This window comes from Octopus bimaculoides, chromosome 25 (assembly GCF_046866305.1).
Source record: "Octopus bimaculoides isolate indiv1 chromosome 25, ASM4686630v1, whole genome shotgun sequence".
In the NCBI taxonomy this organism is placed as follows: domain Eukaryota; kingdom Metazoa; phylum Mollusca; class Cephalopoda; order Octopoda; family Octopodidae; genus Octopus; species Octopus bimaculoides.
Window position 1 is genome coordinate 3,913,590 of NC_142952.1, and position 19,997 is coordinate 3,933,586.

The window sequence follows — 19,997 nt, forward strand, 5'->3', positions numbered from 1 at the left end:
AAATCTACTCAGTTCGTACCTGTCACGAGGCCAAATATCTCTGAAGGTTTCATCCGAATCCATCCATCTTGAGATATCTTGTCCACGGACAAACAAACAAACACAACTGAAAACAATACCTCCTCCTTCGCTAAGGCAGAGGAAATAAACACAGCAGTCTACAATCGAAGTAGTTCACGGTTTGGTTTAACGTTCAATTAACATATTTCTTCAGTCCCTGAATATCGTGGTTCAATAGAAAATAAGGCATTCGATAACTAACGATTTCTAGGGAGCGTAAATGAAAGTCTAAATATCAATTTAAGTATCATACTTAAACCATACACTGTTGAAAGCCTGCTAAACTGCAGTATTTGTCTCGAGAAAGCATGTGTTATTGACGCATACTTTTACCTCTTAGAAACCGAAATGGCGGCCTACCAGTACTCCACGTGTCTTCATTTTTCACCATTTTGTGCCCTTGTGTTGTGAAACAAGCATGCCTTTTAGCATATATTCTAAAATAAAAGAAAACAAAAACGGTGAGACTCTCTGGGAGCTTAGGATGGTACATTCAATACTTGTGAGTAGTTAGGATTGAAAGGGTTAAGAAACAGAGAAATTTAATTGAAGCAAACGAAAATTGTCTACTAGCGCCGTTGGCATTACTAAATACATATTTCTGTCTCCAGCAAGTATTTATTGGCAATCTCATACGAAAACACAATTCGCCATTACTAATAAAGTAAAACTGAAAATTACTAGTGTCACAATTGTCCAGCAAGGTGAATTAACAATGTATCGACTTTAAGCATGATAGCTAGATTGCTGTTTTGAACTAATACTTCTTCTGTCGTTCAAAACAAATAAACTAAAATAATTTATGGCGTATAGACTTCGTTCTACCCCACCCCATACTTTGCCATAAAGTATTTTAGCTCCAATAAATATCGCAAAGTTTGTGTGTGTGTGTGTGTGTGTGAATCAGATAAAAATCTATGTAACCTTCTTTTAAAGATTGCCTTCATTGTTATTTTGTCAGTTTAAAGTCGTTTCGCTTCATGCTTTATTAAATCACTCTCTCCTTTCACACACACACCCACACCCACCCAAACACACAATCATCGCTATTCCCATAACCACGCACACTCCCACCATTGTAATCTGATAGCTCCTTATATATTTTAAAAATTATCTTTGCACTCCATTGCAGTTTTCTTTTTCTGTTCGACTCACAGACACCAACGTGGTACGTGCTGGTATACATCTGTATGCAGTAGTGTGTGTGTGTGTGTGTGTGTGTGTTTGTGTGTGTGTATTGACATAATGGCCAATGCAGCGAGGCGTTATAATTTTTTACAACTGTATATCGGTTTGAATCTATATGCGTATATATGTATATGCATATGCTTGCATGTGTGTATATGTAACTCCCCCCCTCTCTCTCTAATCATGGCCAATGCAGGGGTGTGTCATAATTAGTGACAAACACGTATTTTATCATTTTTACGCATATTCTTGTATTGATATGACGTCACGCTTCATTAGTCATGCGGGGAGAGAAATTTCTTAAGTTCATAAACCTGCATGACAAATGCTCCAGTTCGGTTTCACTTGCTTTCCTTATTTTCACATTTATTAAGGAAGACATATCGGTTTAAGGTGTGGAAGTGCCACACAAAACACGATATAACGTTATTAAAATATTAACGTAATGTATTGGCCAAAAATTATTCGTCTTTTGTATACGTGGGAAATTTTGTCACTTCGTTGGCAGACTTGGTTAGGCAATGCTGTGCTGATGAAATATATAATAGGTTGAAACATGTGCGTAATTGTCCCGTGGTTGATAACGAAAATTTGAAGAAAAAAAAGCAATCAACTTTTTTATGTCGTTAATTATTTGAATCAAACCCTTCTCATCGAGAATGGGGGTTGGGGGCGTAAGTAACAAGTAAATACAACTTAACAATTAGTGTGATTAGGGCAGCGAACGCACGGTCACAAGTTCGCTGTTTCGATTCCCAGACCAGGCGTTGTTTATTGAGCGAAAACACCTAGAGCTTCGCGAGGCTCCGGCAGGGGGTGGTGGCGAACCCTGCTGTACTCTTTCACCACAACTTTCTCTCACACATTCTTCCTGTTTCTGTTGTACCTGCATTTCGAAGGGCCGGCCTTGCCACGCTGAATCTCCCCAAGAACCACGTTAAGGGTACATGTATCTGTGGAGCACTCAGCCACTTGCACTTTAATTTCACGAGCAGACTGTTCCGTTGATCGGATTAACTGGAACCCTCGTCGTCGTAACCGACGAAGTGCCACGACGACGAAAGTTTTGATTAAATTTGTGTGTATGTGTTCTATCTTTTGTCTGCTTGCAGTGGTGTTAGATGCAGTGAAAACATTGATTTTGAATTAAAGTCTGCGAGATTAACTCCTTGAAGTTATTATTTCCCTGTGCCATTATAATTAACAATTACCGCTAGGTTATTTTTCTCTAAGACCACATCGATGTGTCTCCATCTTTCTCGGATGCAGTCGTATATGTTTTTTTCTCATCAAGAGGAAAAGAAAGGTTTTGAACTCGCGAAATATGAACAGGTTACGCTTGAGTGAGCAAACCTATGTCCACCTCGTTATTTCAGGCGGAGGACTAAACAGCCATATTTTTGTCTTTAAATCTTGTTAGTTAATTGTAAAAATAGCTAAATCATTATTAACTAGACAGTTGTTTTACTGTATTACAAAATTAGAATACACCTTTATGTGTTTGAATAAATTCTAAAATAAAAATTATTTATGAAATCGATTTTGGTTCTTGGAATACAACTTAATGAGGTCTTTCATAAATCTTATTTTCATTATGCAAATATTTTTCTAATTTCAGAAAAAATTTGAAATATAAGCTGTTTTGTTCGTTTAAATATCATTCTCGGAAATGATTTAGCATTATTATAATATTCTCCTAGGAAATGAGTTAGCATTATTATAAGGTAAGGCGGTGAAAGCTGGCAGAATCATTACCTCGCTGGGTAGAAATGCTTAGCAGCATTTCGTCCGTCTCTACGCTCTGAGTTCAAATTCCGCCGAGGTCGACTTTGCCTTTCGCCCTCTCGGAGTCGATAAATTAAGTACCAGTTGAACACCGAAGTCGGTGTAAACGACACGCCCCCCCCCCTTCCAAAATGGCTGCCCTTGTGGCAAAATTTGAAACCATTATTATTATTATTATTATTATTATTATTATAAACTCCAGGAAATCTATATGGTTTAGGTAGTATATTCAGAATAATCCAACGGAATATATCTCTAAATTCTTACCTAATGAGAATATTTGTGGATTTATACTGGCTGTTGAATAACGTATTTTGAATACCTAACTGAGAGGAAACCGGTAAACTTCTTTATTAATAATATATATATATTAACGAAGAAACGGCGACGATTCTGTAAATAATAATCCTTTCTATTATGGGCACAAGGCCTGAAATTTCGTGGGAGGGGGTAGCCGATTACAACGACCTGAGTCCTCATTTACTATTTATCGATCCTCGACGGAATTTGAACGTAGAACGTAATTCCGCTGAGCATTTCGTCCGGCGCACTAACGATTCTGCCTGCTCACCACCTTAATAATAATAATAATAATAATAATAAGCTTTAAGCTTAGAAGCGTTCAACGTCAGTTGGCTAAAGAAAATTGTCCACTATGCTCCAATATTAGACTTTTTTCTTCAACCAATATACGGTGAACGCTTCTAAGCTTAAAGTTTCTGACTATTATCATTTGCAGAATATATATATATATATATATATATATATATATATATAAAGTTCGTTTTCCATGTTTTTGTTGTTTTTTTATGTTCTCGTTTTTCATTTACACGTTTTTTGACGTCCTGTACTCACATATGCATGTATATGTACATATATATGTATGTGCACACACACACACACATATATATATATATATATATATATATATATATATATATATATATATATATATATATATACATATATATATACATATATATATACTGTTATTATTTCTATTATTATTTGGGGAGGTGGTCAATGCACCATGCTGTTAAAGGTATACCCGCCTCTTTCGTTTTTTATTACAACGAACTCATTATAACAATTTCTCAGTCAACAACCTCGTTATTTCAAAATGTCCTCGTTTACCAAGGTTTTCTTTTTATTACAAAACCATCGCTAGGCATCAAACCGTCTCATTTCGTTTATTAGATATGGCGACCTCGGTCAACAACCTCATTATTCGAAATGTCCTCCGCAAATGATACACTTTCTTCAATGTGTTGCTGTCTATCGACCTCCATTATTACAAACGTCTTTGCTTATAATGGTTGGTGCGTGGCCTACTGGTTAGCGTGTTGGGTTCACTATCGTGATATCGTTGCTTCGATTTCCTGACATATATATGGAGGCGCCCAGTGGTTAGGGCAGCGGACTCGTGGTCGGAGGAGCGCGGTTTCGATCCCAGACTGGGCGTTGTGTGCGAAAACACCTAAAGCTCCACGAGGCTCCCGTAGGGGGGGGGGTGACCCCTGTTGTACTCTTTCGCTCCAATGGACTAGCATCCCGTCCAGCTGGTGGGGTGGGGGTGCACATACGCCATGGAAACCTGGCCCCTAAGCCTGGATAGGCTTTAAAAGGGCGAATAAATAAATAAATATGTATATACGACGGGCTTCTTTCAGTTTCCATCTGCCAAATTCACTCACAAGTGTTTTGGCTGACTCGAGGCTATTACAATAGAAGACATTAGCCCAGGGTGCCACGCAGTGAGACTGAACCCAGGACCGTGTGGTTGGTTGGATAGCCAGTTTCTTACAACACAGCCACGCCTATATATGCACAAAATGTGTCGTAATGTATTCGATTTCAAAAACCCTACAGGTTTTACCTCTCATTGTATTATCTGCTTACCTGTCTGCCTGTCTGTCTCCCCCCCCCCCAATTATTCACGCATACATTCTCAGTCTTGCTCCCTCCCTCTCTCACACAGACACGTTCTTACACTCACTCTCAGCCGACGAACAATGATCACAGGATGATATCTTTCGCGTATAGTTTGTAGGAGTCGATGTGCGGGGCAGGTTGAGAGAGGGACGGGCGGTGGTGACGTGTCTGGTTTCAGGAAACCTGTCCCACATTGATGAAAGGGCTCAGCTCGCAACTACCTATGTCACACTGTCGTTGTTTATAAGTTGTATGTCTGAGTGATCAACCAGCCAATCACAAACACACCTGCATCTTCTTGTTGTTGCTGTGTATACCGAAGTTAGCCTGGATCGAGCTGATACCTACGTCGTGTAAGGTATAAAGATGCCACTCGACGATACGTTTTTCTGCTTGTCTTTCTCTAAAGGCAGTACCCCGCAGCCAGTATACCGCGGCACACTGATATGCCACGGGACGATGCCGCAGTGCAATCTGAATATACCCCCCCTCCTCCCTCACCACCTCTATACTTTTAGTTCAGGTGTGCCGCCGAATCTCGAAAAGTATATAGATGCCACTCGCAAGATATTTTTCTCTGTCTGTCTGTCTGTAAGGCAGTGCTCCACAACTGGTAAGCCGCGGCACACTGGTGTGCCGTCTAATTGTGAAAAGTGTATAGATGCCACTCGCAAGATATTTTTCTGTGTTTGTCTTTCTGTAAGGCAGTGCTCCGCAACCGGTAAGCCGCGGCACACTGGTGTGCCACGAGACGATGCTAGGTGTACCGCAGTGTAACCTGAATATAAGTGTGCCGCAAGTAAAAAAAGGTTTGCGGAGCACTGCCCTACGGCATAGGCATGGCTGTGTGGTTAAGAAGTCCGTTTAGCAACCACATGGTTTCGCGTTCGGGTTCCCTCCGTGGCACCTTGGGCAAAAGTCTTCTACTATAGTCCCAGGGTCGACCAATGCCTCGTGGGTGAATTGTGTTGACGGAAATGATTCTTATGTCAGCAAATGATTTGGAATTTTCAACGGAGACGGTTATTGGGTTCAATCCACCACAGCACTAAATTGATCCGAAAGGATGTCAGACGAAGTTGACTTCGGTGGGATTTGAACTCAAAATGTAAAGATCTAGGGGAAAAAAAAAACAAAAAAACCGCCAGCTATTTTATTTTCCGACGCGATAATTATTCTGCTAATCCACAATAATAAAAATAATTCTTTAATTTTTGGCACATAGCCAGCGATTTTATGGGGAGAGGTTTACATCGACCGAAATACTTGGCTAGTACTTTATTTTATCGACCCCCGAAAGGAGGAAAGGCAAAGTCGACCTCGGTGAGTTTCGAACTCAGAACGTAAAGAGTCAAGAAATACCGCTAAGTATTTTTGTCCGACGCGCGGACGATTCTGCTCTCTCGCCGCCTTAATAACGATAATAATTCTTTTGTACTCTAGGCACTTAATTTATCGACTCCGAAAGGATGAAAGAGAAGGTCGACCTCAGCGGAATTTGAACTCAGAACGTGGTGAAGACGGACGAAATGTTACTGTACATTTTGCTCGGCGTGCTAAGGCTTCTGGCAGCTTGCGGCCTTAATAAATAATATTGAGGCTCTCCACATATTTTCTGGAACCATACATATGAGTAAGACTTCATCATGGAACACCAGAATTTTGCTTGGCAACCTGTTTCACAAGTTTCTTTTTGCTTTGGAGTTACTTATAACTTCCATAAATTCTTCTTGCCGATTGTTTGGAACTGATCTTGTATTAATGTTAAAAGGATTCCCTATGAGCTGATAATTCAATTCAGTATTCTCAGAAAAATTGGTGTCTAATTCTTCACATTGTGAAACAGTGTTCTGGGCGAACTCGTTGACTTCATCGATGTCCTCCTCTTCAAAGAGAGTAAAGTTCGCACTCATTATTGAAAACATCGTAACTTGCCTTCAGTTCTTCACTTCATAACTCAAATTTTCGCCGGGAATAATCTTAATGTGTTGATGCATGAAGAAACGCGAAAAAACGATGCTCTCCATCGCAGGCGATGGTGGGTACTACTTAAAAAGAGAAGCAAAATGTCTTTTAATGAACTTCATAGAAATACAAAGTTTTTTCTTATGTATCTTCATGTGTTTGTCTTTAATTAACCTTTGAAATCAGGACAACCTTTTTGCCGCTCCCTGTATAATCCCCCCCCCCTTTTTGCCTTCCAATGTTCAACGTCTCCTTTCTATTTTTTTATACCCAACCATCGGTTCCGACCCCATTTCCTCAGCATCCCTAAATTCTTTCATTGTAGCTCTGGTACTTCTATATTGTTCTTCGAGCTAGTTGTTCCAGTGGGGTGCATCACATTCTACTTTCCAACCCGCAAGGTACCCTATAACAGTCTTACCTGTCATCGTACTACTATCTCTATATAGTTATTTTGAAACTGTCCCTTCAACTATTTTCTGACCCGTCTTTTCACCTCAGCTCTTATTTATCCAAGTGTCTACTTGCCAAAACTAACACTCGGCCTCGTATTTCATCCACCTCATATTTTTTAACTCTCACACACAAAAAATTGCGAGCGATATTATCCCCTCAAAATTTTGACTCTGTACCTTCATCAGAAACCAATTTAATTATTATATTTTATTTTATTTATTGTAGATCTCAGAAGAAGAAGAGTTCTGTGTCGCCTGATATTTAACGGCGGTTCTTTTTTGGTGAGTTAATTTTTTTTTACTTCAATTCTATTTTATTTATCTATCTAGTCTGTCTGTCTGTCTCGACGGTCTTTCAGTTTCCGTCTATCATGTCCACTCACAAGCTTGGGTCAGCCTGAGGCTCTGGTAAAAAAAAAAACAATACTTGTTCAAGGTGTCATGAAACCACAAGAGTTATGGAACAAGTTTCCCAACCACGCCTGGATCTCATCTGTATCTGACAAAAATTAAAAGAGAGAGAGAGATAGATAGAGAGAGAGAGAGAGAGAGAGCAAAGAAAAGAGACGAGTTAAATATGGCTGGAAAGAATGTCTTTGATTATAGTATTGTTGCCCAGGGTTAAAAAACAAGAACGTCAGGAACAATGGTGGCAGGCATTTGTTCATATATCTCCGGTACACGTCGATGGTGATCAGTATTTCTTCTGTCCTTACTACTACTACTACTACAGTCGTAATAACCTATTTTCCTCTGATCAAAAGAAAAAATCTAACGCTATGGCTTTATTGTACCATTGTGAAAACTAACTGGTAAGACTAGCTTGTTGTTGTTGGTGATGATGATGATAGTGGTAGTGGTGGTGGTTAACAATGATGGTACAGACACACGATCAAAAGCGTTCCGTGTGTGGCCTCCCCGTCCTTTATTCTTACATTTATCTAAGACAGTATTAATCAACTGTGTCGCATAACCGCGTCTGGTGAACAGTGTGTTTGTATAGTGGATGCTGGAGGACTATGTGGCGGCTGTTTTTAAGGTGTGCGAGTATATCGATCTCCTTTGTCGAACTGTAGTGGTTGTGGGAAAAACACACACACACAGACACACATATATATAGTGAATCCAAACAAAGACCAACAAACATGAAAAAACAACAACATGAGGACATGGTACAAGTAATGTACTATCGGACGCTCATATATAGAAAATCCGATAAGTCTTGAATACCTAAACATCGAGATTACTACCCAGTATATTGATCCAACTAAAGGTGGTGCTTACTATTTAGATATACACCAACCGGGTGCATACCATTTAAGTACCTGATTCTCTCCAGAATCCGTTATATTAATATATATATAAATTAAAGAGTACTTCGTCGGATACGACGGCGTGGATCCCTTGGAAGATTGTGCGTATGATGGCTGTACGGTGGATTGCCTTTGTCAGATAAGGAAAGGACGACCCGGTAGATAATGTGATCCTGATCTTGGAAAAGTCCATAAAAGACGGGATGGTCACGACTGGACCGTTTTCGATCAATGGTTTGGTCTGTTTTGTCCTGTTTGATCAAGGTTGACTTGGGATTAAACAACGATAGCTACCAGCACTGTTACCACTTCACCCTCCCTTACCACCACCACCGTTGTACCAGCCCCACTATTGTCACCATGATTACCACCCCAGAAACTACTGCCATTACTGGAAACTATACGCACACAAATACATGTGTGTGTGTGTATATATATATATATATATATATATATATATATATATATATGTGTGTGTGTGTGTATGTATGTATATATGTATATAGGAATGTGCAGGTGGCGCTGGTTTATCGTGTTCTTTTACCTTATTTGGTTGCGTGGGGGGGTGAGTGGAGGTGGGTGTGAATGCCATGTGTGGCATGTTCAGCCACCTGAGACGGACAGGTATATAATCCGGGTAGGTCTCCCCTCCCTCTTCTTCGCTTACTTGCCTTGGTATTTCTCTACTGACCTATCAATTAAATTCATGCCCCCCCCCCCACCAACGATACACACACACACACATAGATAGATAACATCCATTATTGTAATATTGTATTCATTCTTAGAATTATCTTTGATTTCAAAGTGATTAGACATCGCTTTATATTTTTAACTTGTCGTCCCTGACTTGGCTCTATGGTTAGAAGCTTGATTCCCAACCACCGAGTTCAGGCAAATGTCTTCTCTCATAGCCTTGTGAGTTGGTTTGGTAGACAGAAACTGAAAGAAGCCCGTCACGCACACTTACACTCGATGTTGGTGTGCTTGTAAAAGAGACTGATGGAATAAGTATCTGGCTTAAAACAAAAGATACGGTAGTCGATTCATTCAGCTAAAAATTCTTCAAGGCGTTTTGTCTGAGCGCATGTACACATGTGTGTGAACAGATTTGCATATACGTGTGTCCGTTCGCCATTAACGTTATCAGTATACAAACAACAATTTTATATATATATATATATATATATATATATATATATATATAAGCATATGCATGTATACATACGTATATGTACATACCTACGGGGACATAAAAACAAAACGGACTTTGTTTACAGACAACAGAACGAACACATGAGAAGCAGCCCGAGTGATATAAAAGATATCGAACACGTATACACAAAGTACGTATTTCATCAGTTTGTGGGCAGGCTGCGATTATAGAGAATATATTCTATTACGCCCATAATCGCAGCCTGCCCACGAAATGGCTAAACACATACTAAGTGTATACTTGTTCGGTTATATATATATATATATATATATATATATATATATAGTTATTAATATTTCTAAGTCTCTCTAAAGGAGACTACGGCAGCGGTACTGGAAATTAATAGTTATCGCCAAGCCAACATGGCAGTCCCAAAATTAGGACGAAAGCTGCCGTGAATTAGCTCCAAGAAGCCATCGCCTCTAACTAGCTATGTGACACACGAAACCTGTGTCCTTTATAACCTTCGAGCAGGGGAGGTCAGCAGTTTGGCATCTGCAGACTAGTTTCAGGGTGTTGCCCCTTGTCAATGCAGAGCAGCCAAGCTCCTACTCGCACAAACCGACAGCACCAGTCTGCTACGCACCAGATACTTCGAGCTATTTCAAAAATGTCTGCGCTATTAACAAGGCCTGGTGGCGACCTTTCAGTCAAATCACACACCATATTAAAAAGACAAAAGCAAAACGACTAACCACACCCACCCACATTTTTGATTAATTCGATACGAAGGTGACGGCACGGAGCTTCTTCACGTTCTGTATCAAATTTACCTTTCCAGCAGCACCGCCACCCCCATCAATGCTATCTGTTATTGTCATCTGGTTACAGGTGAACCCTGAACGAGCCGACTATATTTTACAAGTATCTCGAAGATTACATTAGTCGTTGAATCCAATTAAAGAGGATAAGGTGTCAGAACAATGGGGCGGAGGGAGGGAACTAGTGGAGAGAAAACTTTATCTTTCTCATAGTTTAGTAAATGAACTGCGGCCATGCTGGGGCACCGCTTTTAAAAGGTTTTAGTTGAACAGTATTTAAAAAAAAAGAAATTCTATGCGCATGCGTGGCCCTGTGATAAAAGCCACATGGTTCCAGGTTCAGTCCCACTGCGTGGCACTTTGAGCAAATGTCTTCTACTATAGCCTCGGGCTGACCAAATCCTTGTGAGTGGATTTAGTTGACGGGAACTGAAAGAAGTCCGTCATGTATGTAAATGTGTGTGTTTGTATATATATATATATATATATATATATATATATATAACTTAATACAAATTCGGTGTGTGTTGCGTTCGTTCTTTCATTTATATATAATAATGTTGGTGTGTTTACGTCGCCGTAAGCCTAATTTCTCAAGATTGGTATTTAGGCAGTGTGTTACATATCCCAGGGCCCCCATGAATGTATCTCTTGTGATTGAATCGTTGTGTGCAATATTCAACGTGTTTGTGTGTATCACAGTAAATGCAGACATCTTTTATTTTACACTTATTTCATTCATTAGACTGCGGCCATGCTGGGGTACTCCTCTGAAGAACTTTTAATCGAACGAATCAACCCCATTACTTTTTTTCTGATTAAGCACGGAAAATTATTTTCTTGGTTTCTTTTATCGAACTGTCTTCTAAATTTATATATACACACATCAAATTAAATATACAACCGGAAGAGCTACTAATAGTTTCATGCTTTTATGATACTTTATAATATACGCATGTATCTTAAAGCTAAATTAGCTTCATTTTTTATATTTTCAGTGTCATTGATTATAATAATACTTCTATCGTAGCATTTAATTTTTTTGATAAAACTGAGTATTATCTCTCTCTCTCTCTCTCTCTCTTTATATATATATATATATCATCATCATCATCATCGTTTAACGTCCGCTTTCCATGCTAGCATGGGTTGGACGATTTGACTGAGGACTGGTGAAACCGGATGGCAACACCAGGCTCCAATCTAATTTGGCAGAGTTTCTACAGCTGGATGCCCTTCCTAACGCCAACCACTCAGAGAGTGTAGTGGGTGCTTTTACGTGTCACCCGCACGAAAACGGCCACGCTCGAAATGGTGTCTTTTATGTGCCACCCGCACAAGCCAGTCCAGGGGCACTGGCAACGATCTCACTCGAAAATCCTACGGGAGCCAGTCAGGCGGTACTGGCAACGGCTACGCTCAAAATGGTGCATCTCGTGTGCCACCCGCACAAGAGCCAGTCCAGGGGCACTGGCAACGATCTTACTTGGCTTGCCGGGTCTTCTCACGCACAGCACATTTCCAAAGGTCTCGGTCAGTAGTCATCGCCTCGGTGAGGCCCAATGTACGAAGGTCTTGCCTCACCACCTCAGCCCAGGCCTACCTCTTCCACGGGTTCCCTCAACTGTTAGGGTGTGGCACTATATATATATATATATATATATATATATGTATATGGCGCAAAAGCAGGTATACAGTTATGAAAAAAGAAAACGTACAATACTCATTTATTTTTGCGTGTATATATATTGTGTGACAATATTTGAATGTATGTGGCCGAGCGTGTATAGTTTTGTGTGTGTGTGGGTTTAGTCTGCATATGTATGCTGTTTTTGTGCGCATGTTTCGTTGTGTGTGTGTGTGTGTGTGTGTGTGAATATGTTTATACATTTCAGCTCATGACTGTATATGTGCGTGGCTTTCTGTCTGTGTAGCTAGGATATAAACGAAACGGCAGGAAGAACAGGGGACATTTTAAGGGGTTCTTGTTGTCCCCTGTTTCATTTAACATAAAAAATAGAAAGCTAACAACAACAAAAATGGCAATCTAAAGCATTTTAATTTAATTTTATTGTATTTTATTTCTAATAAAATTTAGCTTTTTTCAAAAAATACTTTTTTGTTTAGGAGGATGCGAGTGAAAAAGCGAGTAGATTCCCACGGCTGTTATAACAACAACAACAACAATGATAGAGTCCCCCTTCTCTCTCTCTCTATTTCATTCACTTTGTATTTTTATGTCCCAAACATTCGTGGGTAACTACGGTTGCTTCTCTTTTGTTACACATACACACACGGGTACATACAAGTACACATTCATTTCGTTGTTCCCCCAAAGTACTCCACTTGTCCTGATGCACTCTCGCCCACTTGTTCAGATTAAAACACTCTCGTACCTCCACACACACAAACACGTTCAAGAACACCTGCCCACTCACATTCGTTAAATTACTACGCGATCGCATCCGCACGCCTGCGCTCCCATACGTACCCCTTTCGCATGGTATCTCTCTCTATATCTATCTCTTTGTGTCTCTTCCTATTCGCCTTTTCATTTTCTCATTCTCTTTTCTTAATTCACTTTTTAACCTCCCTCGCATCAACACCCCCCTACACTTCACCTCTTTCTCCTTATGACCTATGTATATATATACACACACAGGTAATAGGGAGACAAAAAATGGAGGGTAGGGGCGATGTGTGTGTATATATATATACACACACAGTATATATATGTATGTATAAACACACCTTTCCCACACACTCTTTATCGGTACCCACTCCTACACCCCCTACTATCACATACACCCATTTCATATATATAAAACATAAAACCAGTCAACTAGGCTATAAAACCTGTTTGATGAACAACGCTTTCATTATATATATACTCTCTCTTTCACACACACACACACACACGTGTGTGTACAAATATGTAGTAATACATGTCTTATGTGTAAATACAAACACGTACGTATGTCTGTCTGTACGTATTAACTCTTTTATTAATATCTGTTATTAGTCTGCGGTCATGTAGTGGTACAAAGATTTAGATTATCAAATATATTTTCAATAATTCTTATTTCTCAGTTCTTGTACTTAATTTATCCTTCTCAACTTTTGACCCAGGCGGATACAAACTCGGCTGATCCGTCGTTTCCTGCGGACCCCGATCCAGCTGAATGTGCTTGCTAGGCGTTCTGTTACTGACAATCCCGTCATATATTCAGGTGCCAGTGTCTCGGGAGGCCCGGTTATCGCAATGTACTTCGCGTTTTCCAAGACATTACCTGCTATTTCTAGCTGATTAATGAAGCTTTTATCATTTGGCACCATAAATGTGCGATGATAATTGCAGAAAACATCGACAAGCGTATGAATTATCAATGGATACACATCTCCTCCGTAGGCTGTGGAGATATATATATATCACTCTTCTCTCTCGTTTTCACTGTCTATCTCATACTCCTTCTTTCTATTTTTGTTTTCGTCTTTTTTCTTCTTCATGCTAGCTTTCTGTTCTTTCCTCCCCTCCTCACTCTCTCGCTTTCTCCCTTTTTCTCACACCGACAAACCTAGTTTTTCTTTCAACATACTGTACACACCTGCTTGTCCCCTTCTCGCCTCCCCTAATTGTAGGTAAATGCTGTTAGCTATAACAATGGTGGTGGTAATGATTGCAATAATGCTGCTATGAATGATGATAGCAACTATTGCTAGTAGTAGTAGAGAGGTATTGAAATATAGTTGGTGTGGTATGGTAGTAGTGATAGTGGTTATGTAATGTAGAGGTGTGGTGGTAGCGTTGCAAATACTCTTTACAGCTCTCTGCGTTCTCTTCAGGTTTCAAAGCCCGTCAGGATTTTAAACTTCAACTCTGGCGATCCTTCGGTATTGGTCGACAGAGTGTCGGTATGAGGAGAGGACGTCATTCACCGTCCCTTTCGCGGCCAAGCCTCTTTATCTATGATCACGAGGGAAGGTGGTGTGTATGCGTGAATGATTTCTTCCAACACCGAAGGATTTACCAACTCCTGGTTAATTCTTTCTGCCTCCCCCTCTCTTCATCTATCTGTCTGTCCTTTTTTTTTACTTGGGTCTCCGTCTTTCTCCCTCCGCCTCTCTGTTTATTCATGTCTGCTGATCTCTGTCTCCCTTTGTTTCTGTTTGTCAGTCTGCCCCTCACCCTCTCTCTGTTCATCCGTGTTCCTCTTGTCTCTTTCTCTCCCTATTTATCTGTGTGTCTGTCTACCTTCGTTTCTGTCCCTTCCTCCCCCCTCTTTCTATCTCTCTACGACCGGAAAATAGTCCAACACTCAGCCACTAACATGTTAATTTGACCGGTATAAATACAGTTGGTCGAACAATTGAATTGTGCTCATCACTGAAGCCGACGGACAACCCTCACCCTTGAAATGTGACTGCTTAGTAATTGTAGTAGTAGATAGTGCTCGGGGTGGGAGTTGCTGTGCTACCAGGAAGAGCAGTAACTATGGTGGTGGATGTAGTGTTTCGTACACAAACTCGCTGGTTTGTTGCTGTTGTCGCCTCACCTAGAGAGGCGTTCCTATAACTATTATTGTTGTCTTGTTGCTCAGACAAACACACATATATACACAAACATATACAGTACACGCTATCTCATGATTTATCTTGTCATTAGACTGCGGCCATGCTGGGGCACCGCCTTGAAGAATTTTAGTCGAACAAATCAACCCCAGTATTTATTTTTTAAAGTTTGTACTTATTCTATAGGTTTCTTTTGTCAAACCGTTAAGTTACGGGGACGCAAACGTACCAACACGGGTTGGTTGTCAAGCGGTGCTAGGAGATAAACACACATATGACAGGCTTCTTTCAGTTTCCCTACCGCCAAACCCACTGACAATGCTTTGGTCGGCCCAAGGTACCGCGCAGTGGGACTGAACCATGTAGTTGGTAAGCAAGCTTCTTACCACATAGCCACGCCTATATATATATATATATATATATATATATATATGAGAGAGAGAGAGAGAGAGAGAGAGAGAGAGATGAGTGTGTGTGTCCAGGCATGCTTATACATGAATGCATACATGTTCTACAAGACTGTCAGATATTCTAAGCAAACACCTTGTGTTTCTACTCTGTTCGTCTGTGCATTTAGTATAGGGCTTTTCAACTTGACCTTCTGGGACCTTTTTCCATTACTATACGTGCTTGGCTTCTGAAAGACAGAGAGCGAGAGAAATATATATATATGCATATATATATATATATATATAGAGAGAGAGAGAGAGAGAGACAAAGGCGAAAAGAAAGAGGAAAGAAAAAGTAAAGAGGAAATGATACATACATACACATAGGGGTTAATTCATATTCATGCATAAGCGTCACGTGAGAAGTTACGTCCATTTAAAGAAAACACTACGTTATAGACACGGTTATATTGAAGTGTTATCATCTGAATGAAAATTTCGTAGTTACTTATTAAAGATGGGAGAAAAAAAGGGGGGATTGTGACTAAACATAATGAAGAGGACAATCTGTTCAAACGAGGAGTAAAGATATTGAAATTGGGGAGAAGAGTACTAGATTTGGGAAGATCAAAACTGAGCGACTCGGTGGAGTGCATGCACTGGTTGATGGAAACTGTAAGAAGCCCATTGTGTGTGCGTACACATTTTAATTATTTCTCTGGTACTTAAGTTTTCCTAGTGAATGATGTCTGCATTTTTTCAAATAGAATTCAATATAGAAACGAAACCTTGCGTACCGGAAATATAATATTATAAAGAATTATCCCCCTTTGCAGTGTTGAGAACTTATTCTATTTCGTTGCTAGCGTGTATGTATGTGCCGTTTATTTATATAGAATATAAATGATTCCAGTCACGCAAGCCATAAAATCGAACTGGCTGATGTCTGAACAAAACATAGGCCCTTATGTTTTATTAGATATTTTAACATTGTTATTTTGCAGTGATGATGGGTATTTGGTTAAGAAGCTAACTTTGGGTTCAGTTCCATTGTTCCACAGCCCCGGGCCGACCGATATTTTGTGTGTGAAAGAGCGGTGTGTGTGTAAGTCCCCGTAAGTTAGCGGCTCGGCAAAAGGAACAGATAGAGAAAGTTAGCACACTTTAAAGAATGTGTATTGGGGTTGATTTATTCGACTAAACCCTTCAAGGTGGTGGTACTCAAGCATGGTCGCAGTCCAATGATTGGATCAAGTTAAAAAAAAGATATATTTCGTTGATATAAAATCTTTTAGTGTATATCTGCAAACTGTGTGTGCGCATTGTATTATATTATATATATACACACACAAATACATACGTAGTACATTACGTAGATATATTTACATACAAACACGTGCGCACACACACACACACACACACACCAATGTATGCATTATTTGATGGTCTGCCCTGTCTATTCTGTCCTTCATTCACTGTCATTAAAAGCTTAAATTGATTAGCTAAATAATATATTCATGCATCATTAATTATTATCACTATCATTAAAGAAATAAAATGTCTTAATTTTCTTTTTCGTTGCAGTGCAAGATGTTTGCAGTTGTTTTTCGGAAGAACCGCAAAAGCAGTAATTTTTCTTGGTTGTTTTGAGTGGATGATGTTTGCCCGGGAGGTGTGTGCAATTAACTTTATCATCACCGGGTGAACATTCATTCGCTTAACTCCAACCAATCGCAACGCTGACGATGCAACCTGATCTGATGGTTTTTCTACTCTTACCGTATGTAGTATGGTTAACGAAATCGCCTCCTTAACCATGTGGTTATGCGTTCAAGTCCCACTGTGCAGCACCTTGGACAAGTGTCTTCTACTATTGTCCTGCACCAACAAAAGCCTTGTGTGTGTTACTGTCTTCTAGCTTTCACACAGTTGACGGCTGTAAACAAATGTTAGCCATCTGACCTGTATGAGCCTGGAAAAGTGGACGTTAAAACGATAAGATACTGAGAGAAAGAGAGAGAGATTTAAGGGGCAATGTTTCACACATATGGTGGACATAAGTCATGTGATCTTTCATAAATGGAGATTTATCTGCAGCTTATTGGGTGTTCGTATGGTCAGTTTTTATGGGTGAAGAGAGATCGTCTGGCCAAACTAATCATGTGCCATAGTCTTGATGGGGATCGGAACTACACAGATAAAACGCTTCCACCTTGAAACTTGAAGTATGTAGTGATGTAAGGCGAGCAGTGAGATAGTATCATTTTCTATTGGTTATCGCTTAGGTGAAGTTCGCCCCGGTCAATGTATTTTTGAAAGTCCATCACCGGGTAAACATTCATCTAAAAGATAAATCCAAATTTGCTTCTGTTGATACGTGTTTGATTCTTCATTGGCCTATTATAATTACATTTCGTTGAGGTGGCTGCTGTTATGCACGTACAGACGTTTATATATACGAGGGTAAGTCAGTAAGTAATGCAAGCTAAGGCGGCGAGCTGGCAGAATCTTAGCACGCCCGGCGAAATGCTAAGCGATATCTCGTCTGCCGTTACGTTCTGAGTTCAAATTCCGCCGAGGTCGACTTTGCCTTTCATGGTCGATAAATAAATAAATAAACAGTTTGTTGAAATGACCCGGACAAGAGATCAAAGACTTTTGTTGCTTAGGATCAAGTTTTACTTGGCTAAGGCAAAGAGCTGTCCTGATTCCAAGTGTTGTAACCAGGATATCTCCATGTCAAACCCATGCCAGCATGGAAAGCGGGCGTTAAACGACTAGGATGTCCCTTCACACGTCTAGAAATACTTTGCAGGTTTGTATGTTGTTTTATTATTTTATATTCGCTTTAAGCCTCTCGTAGATAACAACACCGACACTAATGTGAATTTATACAAGTCTACACATGCACACACAGCATAACACTAAGTAGATTTAACATTACAAACCCAAACACTACAGACAAATGACTTTTCTGTTATAAAGTTAATGTTGTACCAATATTGAAGGAAATAAAGAATATTCTATCACGTGACTTGTTTCATTTATTCAATATTTTTTCTATTTCATCATAATTTGTGTAAATGATGTGTGGTTCAAAGGTGTGCATTACAACTACATGGGTTCAGTCCCACTGTATTTTATGACACCTTCGACAAGTGTTTTCTGAAAGAAGCCTGCTGTATATATTTATATACATATAAATATATTTATTTATAAATTTATAAATAAATATTTATATATATATTTATTTATAAATAAATATATATATATATATATATATATAAATATATATATATATATATTTATTTATAAATATATTTATTTATAAATAAATATATATATATATATATATATATTTATTTATTTATAAATAAATAAATAAATATATATATATATATTTATTTATAAATAAATAAATAAATATATATATATATTTATTTATAAATAAATAAATATATATATATATTTATTTATAAATAAATAAATATATATATTTATTTATAAATAAATATATATATATATATATTTATTTATAAATAAATATATATATATATATATATATATTTATTTATAAATAAATATATATATATATATATATATATATATATATTTATTTATAAATAAATATATATATTTATTTATTTATAAATAAATATATATATATATATATATATATTTATTTATAAATAAATATATATTTATTTATAAATAAATATATATATTTATTTATAAATAAATATATTATTATATATATTTATTTATTTATAAATAAATAAATATATATATATTTATATATATATATATTTATTTATAAATAAATAAATATATATATATTTATTTATAAATATAATTAAATATATATATATATATTTATAAATAATAAATATATATATATTTATTTATAAATAAATAAATATATATATATTTATTATAAATAAATAAATATATATATATTTATTTATTTATAAATAAATATATATATATTTATTTATTTATAAATAAATATATATATATTTATTTATTTATAAATAAATATATATATATTATTTATTTATAAATAAATATATATATATTTATTTATTTATAAATAAATATATATATATTTATTTATTTATAAATAAATATATATAATAAATATATATATTTATTTATTTATAAATAAATAAATATATATATATTTATTTATATATATATTTATTTATAAATAAATATATATATATAAATATATATATATTTATTTATTTATAAATAAATAAATATATATATATTTATTTATATATATATTTATTTATAAATAAATAAATACTATATATATTTATTTATAAATAAATAAAATATATATATATTATTTATAAATAAAT

The 19,997-nt window shown here is 37.5% G+C and overlaps 2 long non-coding RNA genes across 6 annotated transcripts in view; one reads left to right on the plus strand and one right to left on the minus strand.

The window, feature by feature from the left end:
• Window positions 1-18,662, plus strand: part of LOC128250703 (uncharacterized) — a 283,292-nt gene extending 264,630 nt beyond the window's left edge. For 4 of the 5 annotated variants that reach the window (XR_016238404.1, XR_016238402.1, XR_016238401.1 and 1 more), the window contains exons 7-8: window positions 7,612-7,667; window positions 17,218-18,662. This is a non-coding gene — a long non-coding RNA (uncharacterized LOC128250703). Of the gene's footprint in view, window positions 1-7,611; window positions 7,668-11,420; window positions 11,754-17,217 lie in introns of those variants that run through there. The other variant, XR_016238403.1, reaches the window with a different exon arrangement.
• The window catches only part of LOC149131057 (uncharacterized), a 26,870-nt gene continuing 6,984 nt past the window's right edge, over window positions 112-19,997 (minus strand). The window contains exon 2 of the long non-coding RNA XR_016238406.1: window positions 112-497. This is a non-coding gene — a long non-coding RNA (uncharacterized LOC149131057). The remainder of the gene's footprint in view (window positions 498-19,997) is intronic.